Source organism: Agelaius tricolor, unplaced genomic scaffold (assembly GCF_023055355.1).
Source record: "Agelaius tricolor isolate 1412-34295 unplaced genomic scaffold, bAgeTri1.0.p SCAF_1, whole genome shotgun sequence".
Taxonomy (NCBI): Eukaryota; Metazoa; Chordata; class Aves; order Passeriformes; family Icteridae; genus Agelaius; species Agelaius tricolor.
Window position 1 is genome coordinate 18647502 of NW_027269261.1, and position 18974 is coordinate 18666475.

Sequence of the window (18974 nt, forward strand, 5' to 3'; positions counted from 1 at the left end):
GACCTGACCCATTGGTGTAAATTGTCTGCTTACAGCTGCAGCACATGGCTGGGCAGTTGGGTTGTTTCCACAGGTGCAGTCAGGATGTTCTATTACTACACCAGACTGCTTGACAGGGCCTCCAGCTTAAACATGGCAAGGCTGGCTGCAGTACCTGGAGACTGCTATTCTGTTATCAGGCAGCTGGAGAAGGGTTATAAGCTAAAAGCTTGCAGTCAGTGAAGGAAATAGCAATTCTGAGCAAAGATCATTTGCTTAATTACTGTTGACTTTGTCACCTTCAGTCCTGATGGTTTTTTAAAATTTGCATTGCTTTTTCTCCTATCACTTATTCTGGTATCTTCCTTTAATTAATGAGAAAGGACAAACTTCCCAGTGGTTGCCTGCTTTCATTTACTGCACTGTGCTTGCCAGGACTTGCAGGTGTGCTGCCCTTACCCTGGGCTGAGAGAGAAACTCTCTGTGCAGAAGGGGACTGTGGATTCAGGTGAATCCCACATATACCACTATTGGAGAAGGACTGAGCTGGAAACATGTTCAGCATGTGTAGAACCTAATTTAAGGAAGTGTACTGACATAGTTTTTTAATATGGTCTGGTTTCTTTTCCTAGCACGTTGCTTGAATTACTTGAGACACTTCCCTCCTAGAGTCACAGTGTAGTTTCAGGACTGGCATAAGTGATGTCCTTCCCCTCCTTCCCCTCCTTCCCCTCCCTGTACAAGTAATCATCCGTTTATTACTATGATGCATAATAACTATGCTCTGAAAAATGGAAGAAAATATGCGGAAATACAAAATTACTGGGAAGCGCTCAAAAGAAGTTAACAATTGAAACTACAATTCTATCATTAAATTTCTAAGGTTTGTTCCTAAAATAAAAATTGTCCTTATAAACTATTTCCAAATGATGAGTTCTTCATCTATCACATTGAGCAGTGAAACCATTTGAGAAGCTCAGAATGTGCAACGTAGGAAACAGCTCCTCTGGAGCAAAGTAATCCTGTAGTACTACTGCAGTCACCCATCATGGATGGAGGAGAAATCATCCACTTTTTCAAATAGTCTTGTGTGAGTAGGTTCAAATTCTTCACAACCACCTGCAAAATTTGAGAAATAATTTGTGTTAATGTGCTGATAAGTTTCATTTTTCATCCACCTGACTGGCAGCTGATCACAGAAAAAATACAGCAACTTTTCACAGTCCAAGACATGAATAGCCATGACTGTGAAAAGATCCATGGAGGAGTTTTATTTTGCAGCCTCATGAGAGGTTTTGCCTGAAGCACTGAGTTCAGTGGGTGATAAACTCCCAGCATTTTAATTGGAGTTGGATAAAACACACTTGGTGCAAGACTCAGGATGCTGCTCCTCCTGAGATGTAGTTCCTGCACAAAACTAAAGTTGGCATGTATTCTCCCTAGTATATAACTGGAAATAATTCTATAGAGGTTTTTCCCTTCCTCACACTCTTTTTGTATCTAAGTTTCTGTGTACCAGCTAGTGTGCAGGGACAAGAATGTGCTGAGAAAAGATCTCAGCACGGTAAACTTGGCATGTTGAGGTTTATTTAACAGCTGGGATTGCCTTATACTGTGAGTCATGGACATGATGAGTGAAAGGAGGCTGCCCTTCCAGAAGGAGTATATGGAGTATAAGACTTGGAATATAATATCCTTTCTCTAGTAGTGTCAAAATGATCCACCTTTCAAAGGAGGGATTTGCTTGGGTACAGTCAGACCCTAGAGTACACAGGCCAGTTCAGAGAATGGATTTTCTCTCTGTTTCACTCCTGTATTTGTGTGGACGGCACTGGGTGTCCAGCACAAGGCATCCTTGCTACCTGCTCAGAAGATTTCTAATAGAGATACTTACTTTGAACTTCAATATTTTCACTCTGGAAGCTTCCTGGGGCCAGGATGTTGGAATCATTGACTGAACTAAAAAGTGTATACTTTTATAGTATTACATGCCTGAAAAAACTCTGAAATCCACTTGGCAGATCACACATCCAAGACTGAAGCCTGCAGCTTCTTGTTTCTTGTCAGCATTTCCCAAAGTGTGGTGGTGCAAGAAGTACTTGGAGCATGAACCTAAAACCATGCAACCTAAGTCAATGTGGCTAGCACTTGAATGATGATGGCCATGAACAGCAGAGCTCATCTGATGCACGGCGGTAGAGGAGTAGGTAAAACACACAGGCAGCACTCCTGAGAATCCTGAATTTCCCTGGATTTGATTTTGAAGTCAGGCTATGGGCACATCTGTGGAAAGACTGATAAAAATGCAAGATATAAAGTAGATACTGAAACTTTCTGCGGTGCATCTTATAAATGAGCTTAAAAGAGACATCCAACTTGTCTTAAGTGAGAATTCCCAGTGGCCCTGCTCAGTGTGACTCCTGCACGGCCACATTAACTTGATGGAGTGTTCTGGATCCCTGTGGCATTCTCACACCTGCTCACGTGTTACTGTCTTCTATAAAAAGGGAGAAAAGAGGAGTGTTTCAAAGATGGCTTTTAAATGTCTCAGAGGATTTAGTCATAAAGATGTGCTAAACTTCAGAAGGGTGTTATTTCAGCACTGGTCTAAGCTGATCTGAGACCACGGTGTTTCTGACAAGGGTGGCTTTGGTCTTTGTGAAACATCATTGGGGGTGCCTAGATCTTCCTTGGGTTGGAAGGGAAGACTGAAGACTCTGCTGGACTCCTGTTGTGGGTAGATGTGGTGCTGTATTTTGACAGTTCTGCCTTTCCTTGGACCCTTTATTTGTAGATATATTTCACTTGTTTCCCTGACAATCAGGTTCTTAGTGATGCCTAACCATACAAATGAAATGAATGGTGTTGTGAAAATAGAAACAGAGACCTGAAAAGAAGGCCATCCTAATATTTGTTCAAAATCTAAGTACTCTAGTCCCTCTTTTCTGCAGCAGCCTTTGCTAGTGAAGATTATCCTGCATCTAGAGGATATCTGCTAGGGCAGAAGAGATCAAAAACCCCCAAAATATCAGAGAACAAATCTATCAATACTCTTCTTAGAGGACGAGAACAAAATTAGAGTGTCCTTTTGAATCCAACTAGACTTTTCATCTAAACAGAAAAACTTTTCCCACATAAAGAACCTTCAGGGAGTTAGTTAAAATCTGCTAAGATAAAATATATACCGCATCTCATTCTCAAATAGCCTTGTTATGTTCATTCCTATTAACTCTCTCCTCAGGGTATTTTGTGTGTCTGCAGAACAGATTATGGCCATTTGGTTCTGAATGGTTTTGCAGGACTGTCACTGAATTTAAGTCAAAAAATGTCTAAAACTGTGAACATTTCAAAAATTATAACGAGACTGTTTCAGTAATATATAAGTCAGCAAATTGAAATGTCTCACTAATTCCCTGTCAGGCCAGGCACAGTCAGAGCTTGAAGGAGAAGGTAAGACATATTTTATTTGATGAATTCTGATAGAGCCATATCCAAATGAAGCTCTGCCAACATTTTCACTTTAATTTTGCCTTGCAGAACCCTTCTGAAAGTTGCCTCACTGCTGTTCAGTCATTAATTTCTTTCCAATAGCAGCCCTTTCACACTCAAAGAGAGAGCTGGAAAACTGGTACTGACTCTGCTTTATGCATAATTTTCACGTTATTTAGTCTTGAAAATCTATGTGGCATCTCTGTGAATATCCAGCTTCCTCACAGGTAAAGGCTTTATTCATATCCCTGAGGAAGCAGAATGGGTGATTCTTCTACCAAGGAAGTACTAGAGGGTGAGGTAAAACTTTTTCAGGGACACCTGCAGTAGAAGACTTAAAAGGCTTTGTGCTTATTGACTCAGATGGCTTTTATATCTGAGTAGAAATCCTTTCATTTTGAAGTCCGGTTCTCTTGCAAAGCGGAACATTTTATCCATGAATTTCCTACTGGACAAAGAAATGGTGAGCTCCTGTTTCTCAGGAAAATGAGTTGCTGGATTCATTATTGTCAGCTTTGTGCAAAATGGTTTGCCAGACATTTCAAGCATAAGGTAAAGTCCCTCCTGGGCCTGTGCTGCAGCCTGCACAGTGGGGGAAGATGAGCTTTTGAAAAAAATTCAATTTTTATTCATTAGCATGTATAAAAACAGTACATTTGATCCATCCCAAAGCAAACACCCTGCGTGTACTGTGTCACCCAGCAGGAGTACAGGACAGAAGGGCAGAGATGCAAGACAGCAGAACCACACAGTTTCAGAGCAAGGGTCACCTGCCCCAGGATCCTCTGTCAACAGTACCCACTGTCAGACAGTTGAAGGACAAGCAAATGTAAGATTTTCTGCCAACTTTATTATTTTTTCACATCATTCACATCACATTTTTCTCTTCAGTACATCTCTCAAAGTATCTGGTGTTTTCTTGGACCCCTTAAAATTATTTGGAACAACAACATTCCTTGGCAAGGCTTTCCACACGCTGACCACCTGTTGCATTAAGAACCATCTCCTTTACCTTGCCTTGAGCCTGGCCTCCTTCTCCTTTCATTGTATGGCCTTACATTTTGGATTAGAAGAGATGGTAAGTAATTGATGCCTGTCTGTTTGATCCTGGCCACTTTTGTTTAGTGGATCAATGTCCTACTTCCACTAAAATAACCTCTTTCCAAATCATAGGGAGCACAGGAAAATCCTTCCACATGTAGAAGCTGTTCTGTAGCTGAGGTCATTGTACTTGTCTTTTTCTGAATGTTTTTGGTTGTAATCCAGCCTTCCTCAGATGAGGGAACAAGAACTACAGGCTATATTGAAGATGTGGAAGAGACATGGATTCATACAATCACATAATTAGATTTTCTGTGTTGTTCCTTTGTTGTTGATAACATGTATTTTGTTTTCTTCTGTTTTATTTTTGCTATTTTGACTCCTGTTGGGCTGACGTTTAAATTGAGCTAAAATTAGAATATGCTTATGATAATTGTTAGGTTTCAGTCCATAGTTTCCTGTGTGAAGACTGGTTTTTTCCCATGTGCATTATTACCTAAATTGTCATTCTTTCTCATATTGCCCTATCACTAAATTTTCCATGGCCCCCTAGCAATTCTGCCTAGTCTGCCCTCATTCTTACTGTCTTGAATAATTTTTTACCAGCAGAAAACTTTCTCACCTTTTGCCATTTATTTATGAGTGAATTGAATCTCAGCACAGTTCTCTGAGGACATCGGCTGATGATCTCGCTCCACTGTGAATGCCCACCCTTTGTTTTTTGTCTTGTAACCAGTTATTTTTCTTTGAAAGGACCTTTCTTTTACTCCTTAACCATACAACATTTGCATAGCTATGACTAAAAAGAGAAAAATCAGAATAAATCATCATCAGAAGCCAGATTTCTGCAGATCAAAAAACCTCCAAGCTGAGCTCAAACAATAAATGCAGTCATACAGCAGTTGTCATCAATGTCCTCCCAAGAGAATAATTGAAATTCACACAGCCTGATATCAAGATGTGATTTGTCATCCAGTACTCCACACAGGGCATCCGCTGGGCCATGGAATAAACTGCCAAGCATCTGTAAAGGGGCATGGCTACCCAGCTGCAGAGAAGAAAAATATGTGGGGGTTGTTGAGCAGTTTTGGGAGGGGAGAATTTTGTACAGTTTGTGGTTTTTGTTTTTTCAGGTTTTTTTTTTTTTTTTTTTTTGGGGGGGGGGGGGGTTGCTGTGTATTTTTAATTTCCCAAAACCATCTCCCTGCTTCAGCTCTCTTAGTACCAACCTAAAGAAAAATGCCAAAGTCAGATCCTGATTCTGAAACACAGAAATTCTGCTGCCTCCTCTTCTTATAGCTCAGGGGGTATTTCTTAATTGCCTTCTTAATTGTCTCTTCCAGCAGCCTGTCCCCTTGCTGTCCTCTTGGTACATCCCGTTTTCTCTATCTGTTCGAGCAACCATTTTTCCCATACTGATCAGGGAGACTTACTAATCCAGATGTTTCAGTCATCTATACAGTGTCACCCACAGGGTTTTAATTAATTTAATAAGAAGTTTAGTAATTTAATTTGGCATTGGGTCTGGCTATAAGCCTTTGAATCTAGTAGGTAGCTAAGATCTAGTGGGGTTTCCATAATGAGGGAGATAAAAGCTGGACAGACTTCCAGTTTTCTCAACCATAAAAGCTTGTGTTCTAATGTTTAAGAAAAAATGGTTTGTGTTGAATTCCTGCAAAATGCTTGAATAGCTGCAAATCCTACAGAAATCATCAAGCAGAAGGATGCTGAAGACAATGTAAGATAAGGAGCTGTGCTAAATATGCTGGTGTTGTAACAAAAGCCAGAAGCAGAGTGGGGGTGGGGGGGTGTTGTGAACTGGAGTAGTGGCCACAGTCTGCAGTGGAGGACTGGGGAGGGTCTGGGGGAGCTTTTTACACTCATGATGTGGGAGAAGAGTGTGATTCCTGTGCATAGACCTTTAGAGTAACTGTGCCTAGACCATACATTGCTTGCAGTTTGTTGGTTGCCCAAGTAAATGTGGAGATTTGAGCCTGACAAGGCTGTGTTTTGCAAGCTTTAGACCAAGGCTGTTCCCTCTCTGTTTAACTGCTTCCCAGTAAAACTCAATCTGGCTCATATTTAGCAGAGCTGTGCCGTGTTCTTGCAGGTCTTCTGCTCAGGAGTTGAGGTGGGTGGAGCAGAAGGTGGATGTGTGTCCTGATTTTAGTTGGATTAGTAAGACAAGGATGTGGCAGAGCTGGAAGTGGCAGCCAGGCTGCCTCACCTATGGTCAGGCTGGTTGTGGGCACCAAGCTCTCTCCAGTCAGGCAAAGCCCTGTAAATCTGCAACCAGCTGGAGTTTGCTGGTAGGACAGACTTCTGCCCTGCTCAGTCCCTATCCTGATTTCCACCCTCAAGCTAAAAACATGAGCACCAGGCAGAATTTCTTGTCCAGATGAAGCTACAAATAATAGCTGTGTCAGTCACAGGCTCTTTCAGCTGTTTATTTTTTCTGGGGGAAGCACTGGAGTCTCAAAAGTGTTGACTCTTACAAGAGGAAGTACTGGGCATGCCTGTATGAATAAGTGATCTGCAATTTTGTGCCAGTGCTTCTACTGGCTTCAAGTGTATTTTTGCAGGTGCCCCATCTGGGGAAAAAAATGGCCATGAACAAGACCCTAAATCATGCTAACTACTGCAGACAGCATATCTGTATGAAGTATTTAAAGATTAAAAAAAAATCCCGGATTCTGAATTTACAAAACACCATTTCCTCCATCTGCACTCAGTGCTCATAATTTTGTTACACAACCACTTCATTCCTTCTCTGCTAATAGCTCCCTTTGAATGCTGAATTGCCTCATTAGGGTCTTTTCTCCCATGAATGAAATTCTTCCTCTGAGTCAGACAGGCAGTCCTTTATTTTTCCCATTGATTTTTTGTTAAATATATCAGTCTGGTTCCAAGCATTCAATAAAGCAGTGTGGGAAGACTTCTGATCTTTGAAATTGTGTGGAGTAGATACACCCTTTTGTTATAATGCTTTTATTTCATGAAACCTGGTGTTTAGTGGAAGCTCTTTGCCCTGGTTTAAGTGTATGGCTATGCTGTTTTCTTTCATGCAAAGACTCCTTCCTTTCTCTGCAAGAGGCAATGGCAATTCCAAACCTCTGATTCTGACTGCAATATTATCTTAGCAGCGTCACCTCTAATGAAGGGGGTCACACTTGTGTCAAACAGCTGGATGAGTTGGCAAAGAGTTGGATTGATTTGCTGAATGTCCATTAGTGGAGAAGTTAGGAAGAAAGCTCTGCCTCATACTTCGATGTGCTAGAGCTTCTGAGCTGTTAATAGGAGCTAAATAACCCCTGTTATGATGATATCATCAGCTATAAATTCATCTCCCTAACTGATCTGTTGAGCAGACTTCATGTTTCTAAATATGGGTTTAAGTTGCTTCCTTCTGCCTCACTGTTCAATAGTTTAAGTAATTGAATACAGCTGTTTTATTGCTCCCTTAATGAATGTGTAGAAACCATGGATGAATTTCTTAGTGTATCATGTCCCTGTTAAGTGCAATATCTTTCGGGACCTGAAAGTCTGGATTTGATGATGAAATAGTTGTACTGTGTTGGATAAGCTCCTGAGAAAGGTGGGCCAGAAGACTCTTTGATTTACTGCTCATGGCTTTAAGGAGAGGTGAAGGAACTCAGATTATGGGTACATCAGAAAACTTGCAAGGAAAGTTCAGGCCATCTTCAGTCCAACGTGTTATAGAAGAGAAGAGCAGTTTGTTCCAGTATTAATTTCTGAATGTGTTTCTGATGTGTTTTATGATGCTACATAAATTACTTATCCATCTATGCTAAAGCTGACAGAAAAGTTGTAAGATGCCCAGTCATTAGCTAGAGTTTCAAGCAGATCTTGTCTGTACTATCACTGAAGAAATATGTCAGTCTTTGCTGTGATGTTACTCAGGGACTACATCTGCTGACCAATGTACCTGTTACCATGCGGTATCTGAACTTGGAGGAGCAATTAGCAGCCTTAGATCTGATGATGGGCAACCCAACAGGGCCATAAGGCTGTGGTCAGGGGACTGGTGCAGCTCCTTGGAGTGGCATTCCCTGTCCTTAATAAAAAGCCCTTCCACAAGAGCATTTTGCTTTTCCAGACCTGGGATTGATGCTTCACATATGAGTCAACAGCTGTTGAGCTGAATTTGGAGCACTCCAGCCTGTGCCAGCAAGCTGGCAGTAACAACATCATATCCCACAGGCAATGGAAGCAAAACAGCAGCGGGTTGGAGACCTGGCAAAAGGGGGGAGTTGCTGCTGTGCAGCCCAAAATCAGAGGCCCAAAGTTAATATGTGAAGTGTTTTTTTGCTAAGAACACTGTAAACACTTCCAAGTACATATGGCCTCAGCATGCTGGACATGTGAAACACCCCATAATTAAAGTCAAGTGGATTCTTATGGCTGTTACCCAGTGCAAAAGAAAACCTTGGAGCTGGCTTCCCAGCTGACATAAAACAAATCTGGATGGGGTTATTGAAAAAAATGTGCATTGGACTCGGGGAATCAAATGCTGTCACTCAAATCCTATCTTTGTGGGTGGCCGTGTGGAAGCCAAACTGCTTCCTGCTTGCAGGCTTTGAGTAATGACCTCACCTTGCTGGGAAGGGGGCAGCAACACTGGAGTCAGTTGAGCCACACCAGTTTCCACCTGGGGATCAGGAGGGTGGTGATTGGTGTATTTACTGCTGCCTGGCAGGCATGAGAAGGGACATTTGTGCTATTTACAAAATGTGAATCATATTTGCAGAGTATGATTTCCATTACTGTTCAACATGATAACTTTCTCCTGTGTGCCAAAGCATGGTGGGCAGTGCCAAGGGACTGCTGCAGAGGCAGAACTGGGAGGTTGATGTAACATTGCTTGGGGAATGAAGGGCACAGAGGGAAGAGGGAAGGAATAGGAACTGCTTTTCAAGGCAAGCAGTGAAAACTAACCTAAAGGAGAGTAAATACAGAGCAATAGGTGAAAAAATGAGGGTAAAGAAACAGATGAGTCTGAGATTAGGTCAGGTTCATTGGAGTTTTGAGCAACCTGTGTTGCTTGTAGTGGAAGGTGCTCCTGCCCATGGCAGGGGGTTTTTAATTAGATGATTTTTAAGGTCCCAAACCATTCTATGATTCTGTGAGATGAGACTGGTTTGATGCTCAGGACTTTGCCATAATCACTTATTCTGTTATTGCACCTTCCTGCCATAAACATGCCTTGTCTCACCGTGTCTGGGGTGGAGACAGAAGGGGATGGATTGGCTTCCTGAACTTGTACATGGATTCTTTTATGTTAACTTGTTTTTACAGTGAAGAAAAGGCCTTCAAAACCAGCTGACCCCAGCATGGTTGTTTGGACGTCTTCTGAGGAGACAGAAGATCAGCGCTGGCATCGACACATGGACACATTCACATTTTGTAAATAGCACAAATGTCCCTTCTCATGCAGAAAGGTTATTTCTAAGCTTGTCAATCAGTCATATGCATGAGAGGTCTTTTTCTTGCAGCTGGGTCTAGGGTGCTTCAGAGAGGCCAGAAATATAAGATGATCCAGTGAAGAAAGTACTTAAAGGCTGAAGACTCACTAGTCTTAGAAGTTAGTGAGCTGCTTGGCATGAGTTGGTAGTGAGCAAACATCTATTTTGCCTTTTTATAACCTTTGACGTCCCTAAGCTGTATTTATGTGACTGTCTTCTTGCATGCTTTGCATTAGCCTGATGGCTGAATTACTGTGCAGTGCCTCTGGTATTCCCCAGAATTCAGGATCTTTGGGAAACCTTCCCTGTAATCCTGGCTCCAGCTTGATGTGGCCAAGCAAAAACAGGGAAGCTTGTAAAAGGAACCTGACTTCAGCAGAGAATCCCTCTGGACAAAAAGAACTGCCTGTGAGCAAGTTTAAGTATGAAGGTATTTCAGTGTGGTTAAAACATGCAAAATGGACCTGGTCCATTTTAGTTATACTGTAAAAAATGGTTGTGGTTTAAAATGCTCTGACACTGAGGTTTATTTGTAGAAACGGAGTTTGCTAAAGCCATCCCCTCTCATGGTGGCCTGCTGAGTTGTGAGGCAATTGCAGTTACCTACACAATGTATAAATAAACTTGCTCCCCTGACTGTAAACCATGACTCTTGGAGACTGAGCATTTCTGCAAGCTGTGAAAATAGCTTGGTCAGTTAGGGATCTTTTTGCAGTTTGTTTTCATGAACAGTAGTTGATATAAGGAAATAGTATTGGCTTGCAGTTTAGAAAATCTAGATTTGGTAGGAAAGTTTGGAAAGACTGTTCTGTCTGCTGTGCTTAAGTCTGGGATCACTAAACAAGACTTCCCTCTTTCCAGATATCATAATGCTTGTAAACACTGTTGTAGCAGGATGACCCAGCTCCTTCTGGAGGTCTGCAGAGTAGGATTTATTGTCCCCTCTCTGTTTGCTGCAGCAGCACTTAAAGTCTTCAGGGCTTATGTCAGCTTTGTATTCATGTTGTGCCCCTTGAATCCCGAGTGAACATTTGGATGGTTCATACTAACGAAAAGGTTGCTTCAATGAGAAAACAATGAAGTCACCATTGCATAAATACATAGATCTCTTCTCTTACGTTTCATGTTGGCCTTTGGCTTGCACTCATCACTGTGGTGTCTGAGTGCCTGGCAGCAGAACATTAAATTGTGTGGGAGTAACATATCAGGTGATCAGTGGCTTGGCTTCCTCTTCTTCCTCATGCATATGAAAAGGACCACTTAGAATTTGTTATGTAAACACAGAGTTATATGTTTATCTTCAAGAAGCAGTTTTGGTTTTGCATTTGGCAGAGAAAGTGATGACATTTGCAGTTGTGTGGGTCATTTCTTATGAACTCTGGTGTGAAACTTGTCCCTGGTTAAATGAAGCTGACAAAACCCTCTAAGCTACTGGCCTAGCTGGCTTTAGCCTTCTGTATATCTCATTGGCTCCCCTAGTTTGGAGGACTTGATCAGGGAGGCAAAGCCTCCCCCGTGTCTCCCCATCCCCCTTCTTATTGTTCCCTGTGGATATATTGAAGGGAAATGCCATTAAAAATCATCCCTAGGAAACTTTCCACACCTTTACTTCTTCCTGCAAGCTTGGCCACAGAGGTGGATGGAGCCAATTCAGCTTTCACCATGCCCTTGCTCAGAGCTGTGCCTGCCAAGGAAGGACCCCATAGGATTTGACTATTGTGGAGTAGATGCATTACTAGGAAAAAAGAGACAGGTTTTACGGGAGTGAGGCTGTATCTTAACTACTGCTCAGTCACTTGGGAAGTCTGTAAAAGCTTTCTGAAAGTACCAGGCTCCTCCCAAAGCACCACTTGATCTAGTGTATTTTCAGATTCAAAGCTGAGTCTATAAAACTTATCCCTGTACAAGGACCACCCAACACTAACAGTGTGCAGAGAAATTTCTTTTTATAGTTTAGCACAAGCATCAGACAGCTTTGCTATGGTTCAGGTTATCCACCCAGAGCAAGCATGCTTTTTTCCTAATCATGGGATGCATTAGTTCTTTCTATTACCCAGATCTCTAGACAGAACATAAAATAGATGGCATGAAATAGCATTAAAGATATTAAAGATGGGAGGAAATTAAGTCTTTTCTGTCTTGCATTCTTGAGCTATAGAGTAATGGATTTCTAGTGCAAGCTCAGCTGCTAATGCACACATAAGAAGGGAGGGCAAGCAGTAGAAAACTCAGACTTTGTCCTGTAAGATACAGAAAACCCAGTCAAGCAAAAAGCAACACAGAAGTGCTTTTGCAATATAAATTTGATGATTAATTTCCTAGCGGGCAATTAGCTTTTATCTACTTTTAGAAAATGTTAGTAAACTGGATTTAACTTAATCTACTTAGAATTTGTGACCCTGCCAGTATCTGGCATATTGCAGGATTTTTTCTCTTTGTTTGAGAATGACCCGTAAAACCTTAAATCTGTATTCTTCCTTTTTCATATTAAAAAAAAATAAATTCCTGTTCAACTTCTGCATTCTGTGCTATCATCCGTCTCTGTTCAGATTCTATGGAATGGCTAGGGGATTTAGAATAACAGACCTCACACCTACCTAAACCAGAAAGAAATTAAGTTTCTCTCTGTTTTTTGAAAGGCGTAAATTCTTAATAATGGATTCCCTCAGAGTTGGGATTAGATTATTTGAAGGAGTGCCTTGTAGCATTGTGTTTTTTAATTGTAATACATTTCCAGCAGTCAGTTTTGTAATCTTTCTTATTTTGTACTGTTACAGCATATTTTATTACTGATGGATTGTTCCTTTCCCCCCTGTGTTATTGGTTTTGCCCCAGCTGTCCATCGCTCCAAAGACCTGCCCCTTTGTTCCCTGTTCCTCCTCCTATTGAATGTCAATCCCTCCCCAAGCCTGCCTCTTTCTCTAGAAACTTCCCTATCAATTTTGTATCCTTCAAAACCCCATTGGTTTGTTTAAATTATTCTCCTCCCCTGCAGACCCCTATTGGTTTAAACATTGTATTCCCCGCCTTGTGTTCCACCCCCAATTTTAGAGACTGCTTGTAAATATACCGTCTTCCTTGAATGCTTAGGAGCACTTGTGTTTGGATTCCTTTTTTAGGAGTACTTTTTCCACTTAGTAATTAATACTCATCCTTATATAATGCTTGTGACTGAAAGCACAATGCAAGGGTATAAAAATGGGCAGCCTGCCCTGTTTAAAGGAGGTGTGATGGACCTGCTCCCTGAAATTCTTTAGTGCAGAGGAAGTTAAAAGTTATGTGTCAAATATAATACTCTTGGTCTGTTGCATTCAGTGACTATAGCCAGTCTTTTAACTATTAGAGAATTTAAAGCTAAGTATTTTTAGCAGTTTTTATTGATGGCTTTCTTAAACTTCTCATTCAGATGGTTTGTGATCATAAAGAAAGATGGAATGAGTTTCTATCTGATTAGTGAATAAAAATTCTCATATGATCATGCATATGCATGCATTTAGGGCCAGTGCATTATTTCCAGTAACTAAAGGTTGCCTGACTTTCATGATTACTCTGGAAGTCTGAACAACTTCCCATTTGTTGGCTGAGGAAAATGAATATATTTCATTTGAGCTGGATTCAGTCTTGACATGTGATTTATCATTGCCCAGGTATTTTTTTACAGTTTTAAAATTTGTGAAGTCATATCAGTAACATAAAAGCTTCAAGTAATGTCTCAAATGCATGGATGTTATTTTACATCTACAGGAAATGCAAAAGAAAGAAATGCAAAATAATAGAGATGGAAAATCCCATCACTTGACTTACCCTCAGCAACAAAGTAAGTTTCCTTTCTTTTATTAGATGAATGTAAACTCAGTCCACAATCTAGCTTCTTGAAATACTCAGTAATTTTGTTTTCTTTATTTTGCTCTCTGAAAGTACACACCATTTATTGTACCTCATTATGTGTGTAAAAGATACTGGGAAAGATTTGAGACTGAGTAATCCATTCCAGCTCTGATTTCCACATCAGGAAATTAGATGGGACAGAGCTGGCATTGAAATGTGGGATGTCTGTATTATCTGAAGTGGAGCATTCTTGGTTGTTCTATCTTGGAAAAAAACCCAAAAACCAGGCTTTTGAAAGGGCAACTGTTTTTTCGGTATTTTCTTCTGGACATCCCAATATCTCTGTGTGTTGGCAGCAGAAGACTCTGAATGTCTCTTTTGGAGACCTCTGGCAGAATTCTGTTTTCATTGCAGGTGACTGAGCCCAGGACCAGCAGCATGAGGTCTTGGTCTCCTTGGCTGTGATTGAAGTATTGTGAGCTATAAGCCTCTAGAAGGTTAAGGAGGCAACTCTGCTCTTCCCTACACACTCCTCTGGTCAAGGAGTGCAGATGCCAGCACTGCTGCAGCTGGGTGCGATTCCTGAGGGAGGTGCAGCTAGCAGGGGAGCACAATATCAGGACAGCACAAAAGGGAGGACAGGTAGAAAGACTGGGACATACGCCTTTTCCTGATGGAATAGGGGAAGTTGTTCTGAGTGAAGAAGAAATTAACTTAGCCTGCACTCTCCAATGGCAGGTGACCAGTCTGTAGCACCTGTTTTTCAACCTGGTAGTGCCACAAACCAGCTCTGAAGAGATCCATACCATGGTGTGGAGTCAAACCTTTCCCTGATGTATCTAAAGCTGTTGAGGGAATGTGGGTTCAGGACTGAACATGCGACAGAGATCAGGGAATTCCAGGTGAGTTCATCTTGTGCCCCTGCTTGGCTGTGCTAAAGGTCCCTCCTGTTCTCATTTATCCTCTGGTGACCAAAGGGTTCTGGCCATCTATGTTTTTTCTGACAAACCCATTTACTGCTAGGAACAAGAAAGAAACCATTTATTGCACAGTAAAGAGAAGCTTGGCCCTCTATACACAAAATTATTTTACTGTGCCTCAAAAGATAATCAGATTTGTGTTTTAAAGGAGGAGACTGGTGGAAGGCGTTTCTCTCCACAGCAGTCTCTACCAGGCAAGTACCATCTGTAGTCTTTTCCACTTCCAGCCCCTTCCACTGCTTTGCATAATGGATGGCATTGTCAGGAACAGTTTCCTGATGTTGTATAGTACTAAGGAAGAGACTGTCTTCTCCTGTACTTAACCTTGGTGATTTTTAACCCAGCCATTAGTCCTCACAAATGATACTGTTTTCCTTTTTGGCATGAAGTAAGAAGGCCTTTTGAAAACCACAGCATCCATTGTAAGGATGGACATATTCATCACTTAAGCCTGGGGCTCAGCTGTGAACACATGAAGAACTTCAGAAGCCAAAATATATTTGGGCAAACCTTTTTGTGTAATGGTTCCCTCAGAGCTCCAAGCTCTAGTCAAACATTTCATTAAAATGCTCTGGAAATGCACAAGAAAGCTTGGGACTATAATGTTTGCCTAGGGAGTTTCATTTCAATCTTCAGCCTAGATTGTCCTTAAAGCCTACTGTATTGCATGAAAGGTAGCAGAGTACCTCAAGGGAGGGTCACAGGCAATTCAGATTCATGCTAGTGAATTCCTGTACCTCCTACCTGGAGCATTCCAGCAGCCACAAACTGAGCTGGATAATACCCTTATTACTCCATCTCCTCTTCAGCATGCATGCTGCAGCCAGCAGACACTACTTGCCCTTGTGTTAGTTATAGTGGCATTTCTGGTACATGTCGTCAGAAGCAGAGAATGTCCCTTGATGATTTTGTTAAGCAAAAGGATGCACTGATGTAATTCTTACTGTTATTTCAGTTTAGCCACAGCCCTCTCTTACCAGCCTTTCCAACTGCCAGTTATACCAGTAACAACCGTCCGTCTAAAATTTGTCCATCAATCTTCCCTCCTCTGTGGCACTCATCTTTTCTGACACTCCAGAAAGGTACAGGGACTTGTTCTACCTCATGTTTTCACTAGGACAGCAACATTTTATCCTCAGCTTCCCTTGGACTTCGTTCAGTGCAGACACGTGGTGCAGCACTGACAGGAGGAAACAGTCACAAAGCCAGAGCTCAGATGCAAGAGTAGGTCTTGCAAGCTCCAGCTTTTAGTCTGGCAGCACAAAGAAATGTGGTGGTTCAGTTTTCTGTAACTATGTTAATTGGTTTATTAGTAACCAGCTCTGGGCAAAGCATTTAGTGTAAATTGATTAAATAATGGTATGCTGTTCCCTGGTTATCTTGGTCACATGATAGGCTGGCTATTTTCAAGTGACTTGTTCTTTCCCCTTAACGAGCAGAATAATTCAAATTAATTGCTTCCAGAAACAAGACGAACTGTAGTGTCCCCAGTTATTCATATGCTCAGATGCTCTTCCATCTGAGCATTGCTGCAGTGGGCATGCAGTTGTTCTACACACAGGATATGTTTTCTTTCAGGATCATTTTATCCTTGGCAACTTGTCAATCTCCTGGAATTAAATCTCTGTTCCACTTTCCATTATTTCACTAATCATAATGTCTTTTCTAGATCCATAATTGTTCTTCATGGGTTATAAAGCCAGCATAATTTGCTACATTGAAAAACACTGATACTGATTTATATGCTTTCAGTTATTCGCTGTGCATTTCATTTTAGGTCCAGTCTGGGGGTAGAAACCTCTCCAACCTGAGCATGTGCTGTGCACAGGATCTCTGCTGCTTTTCTCTTACTCCTGCTATGGAGATAAGTATGTTCACTTTCAGAAATGTTTCTCAGGCTTTGTTTTTTCTTGACACTATGCCCTCCACAGTCACTTTATTGCCTTGTGGCATGCTGTGGCTAATTTCATGGCTTGTTCTGTGGTTGTGGAATATCTGCTGTTTCCCAGGATGTCTGTAAAACAAACTGACAAACCATCTTGGTGCTTAGCAGACCCCACAGTTTGCTTCTGTGCTTTGGCAAGTAGGAAAACCTACTTTAGTAGCCTTTGAAACCCATTAATGTGCACCTCCCTCTGATCAGCCCTATTTGTGCTGTGTCTGTGTACCCCATAATCAACATTAAGTACAAATTTAATTACATATTTTTGTGAAATTACTGCTCTGACTTGGAGATGGTGCTGCAAATCCTGCTTGTGTGGTCACTCTTCCCTGCTGTTTCATAAAACCCAGTTCCTACCTGCCACCTGATCATTCCAATTTAGAGGTCGCAGTGGCACCATGGGGTTAAAGAAATCTTGTAATGCATGTCAAGATTTAAAATCCCTGTAAAACAACAGAAAAATATTGTTTCCTGTCCTGACATGTTACTTACTGCCTAATTGTCATGGTTTGGAATGGGAGGAAATTTAGGGAAGTGATGCAAAGCTTTTTGTGTTACTAACAGTCTGTTGAACCACTGAGAAGCTGGACACGCCTCTGTGAAACACCTGTGTTAAAGACGAAAAACCCCGGGAACTCTTTCCTTTCCAGTTAGTGAGGGGGTGGCGGGCCCCGTTCCCGGCCCCCCGTGTCGGGCAGGCCAGGCCAGCCCGGCGCGGGCGGTTCTGCCGTGGGCTGCGCCCCTTCCCACCTCCCCGGGCCGTCTGCCGGCCGCCCCCACATCGGCTCCGGCCCCAGCAGCTGTCGGGCAGGAAGGCGGGGGAGGCTGCAGAGCCCTGGCCGGAGCTGGGCTGGCCGCAGCTGTGACGATCTTATCATCAAATCCACTCCCCCCAGCGCGGCTGAGACCAGAGACCCGTGCAGCCCGTGCAAAAAACCAAAGACCAGGCATGAGGGCGATCCTGCACGGCCAAGCCGCTGCTCCCCGCCACAAGTTACCGGCGGGTCAGGTAGGCCCTAGGTGGGATGTTAACCCTTTCAGTGCTTCAATCCTCCCTCGAGTGAGGGAAAGGAACAAGATGCAAGCATGTAAAAGAACAACATGAAGACATCAAGGTCAGTGAAGAAGTTAAGTCCCAGATGGAAGGGAAGAGGAGATGCCTTGTTTTCTGCTGAAATCCTCTTGTAAGCTGTATGGAAAGGACTTTTTCCTTATGGCACATGAAACTATGGAGAGATGAAAGTGTTCAAATTGATATCGAGCAAAAGCCTCCATGCTAAGATAAGCAGATGTTAAAATAGCTGTGATCCCATGAAAAATTTCAACAGAGGAAAAGAGTAGTTTTGTGCCTCCAAGAAAAGAAGATGATCTCTGTTCCCAGAGATAAAGATGATTTTTTTTCCTCTTGTAGAGAAATCAACATAATCTGAACAAGAAGGACTTCTCTTCCTCAGTGAACTGAAGAAAGACTATTTTAGAGGTGGTAAACTGACTAGAAATTTTAAGTTTAGTTTCTTTATGTTGTCAGTAGGAAAGAAAAGGATGTGGGGTGCGGGGAAGTGTTCTGAAGGGTTTGTTTTGATTCTTACTATTTTTTTTCCTTCTAGTTACATTTAATAAAATTTTCTTTATACCCTCTTGAAAGTTTTGAGCCTGCTTTGCCTTTCTCCTAATCCTATATCACAGCAAGAAGTGAGTGTATTAGTGACTAGCCAGCACCGAACCCACCACATTCTTTAGTGCATTAGCCAAGAAAATCTCAAAATTGAAGAAATCTTAAATTAGCAAACCAAAACCACTACACTAGTACAAATTTTTGTGGGCCATGAGCATTTGCTAAGTTTTAGTCTCTGTGAAATCTAATAGGTTTGTTCAGTGTGGCTTTGGAAAATATGCTCATATCCTGCTTATTTCCTGAACTTTCCTCCTCCATGATGTAGTGCTTATCTCCCAGGGGAAGTGGATAGCAGAAAAACGTTTTTTTTTCTTTTTGAAAGCACCATTTTCTTCTTCCAGGTTCTTGAAAAATGGCATTCCATAGACCTGGTTCACTTAAGAGCACATTACTGTTTTTGGGCCAAAATCTGTTGTGTTAAACACAATAAAGCTCTCTAAGGCAAGCTTTTTCCAGTAGTTGTGCTCCTGCAGGTCAGGAAGGCTGGATCCAGCCCTTTGATGAAGTTGGTGACTCCTGCCATAGTGATCTCTGCCTTGTAGATCTGAGTGAAACCT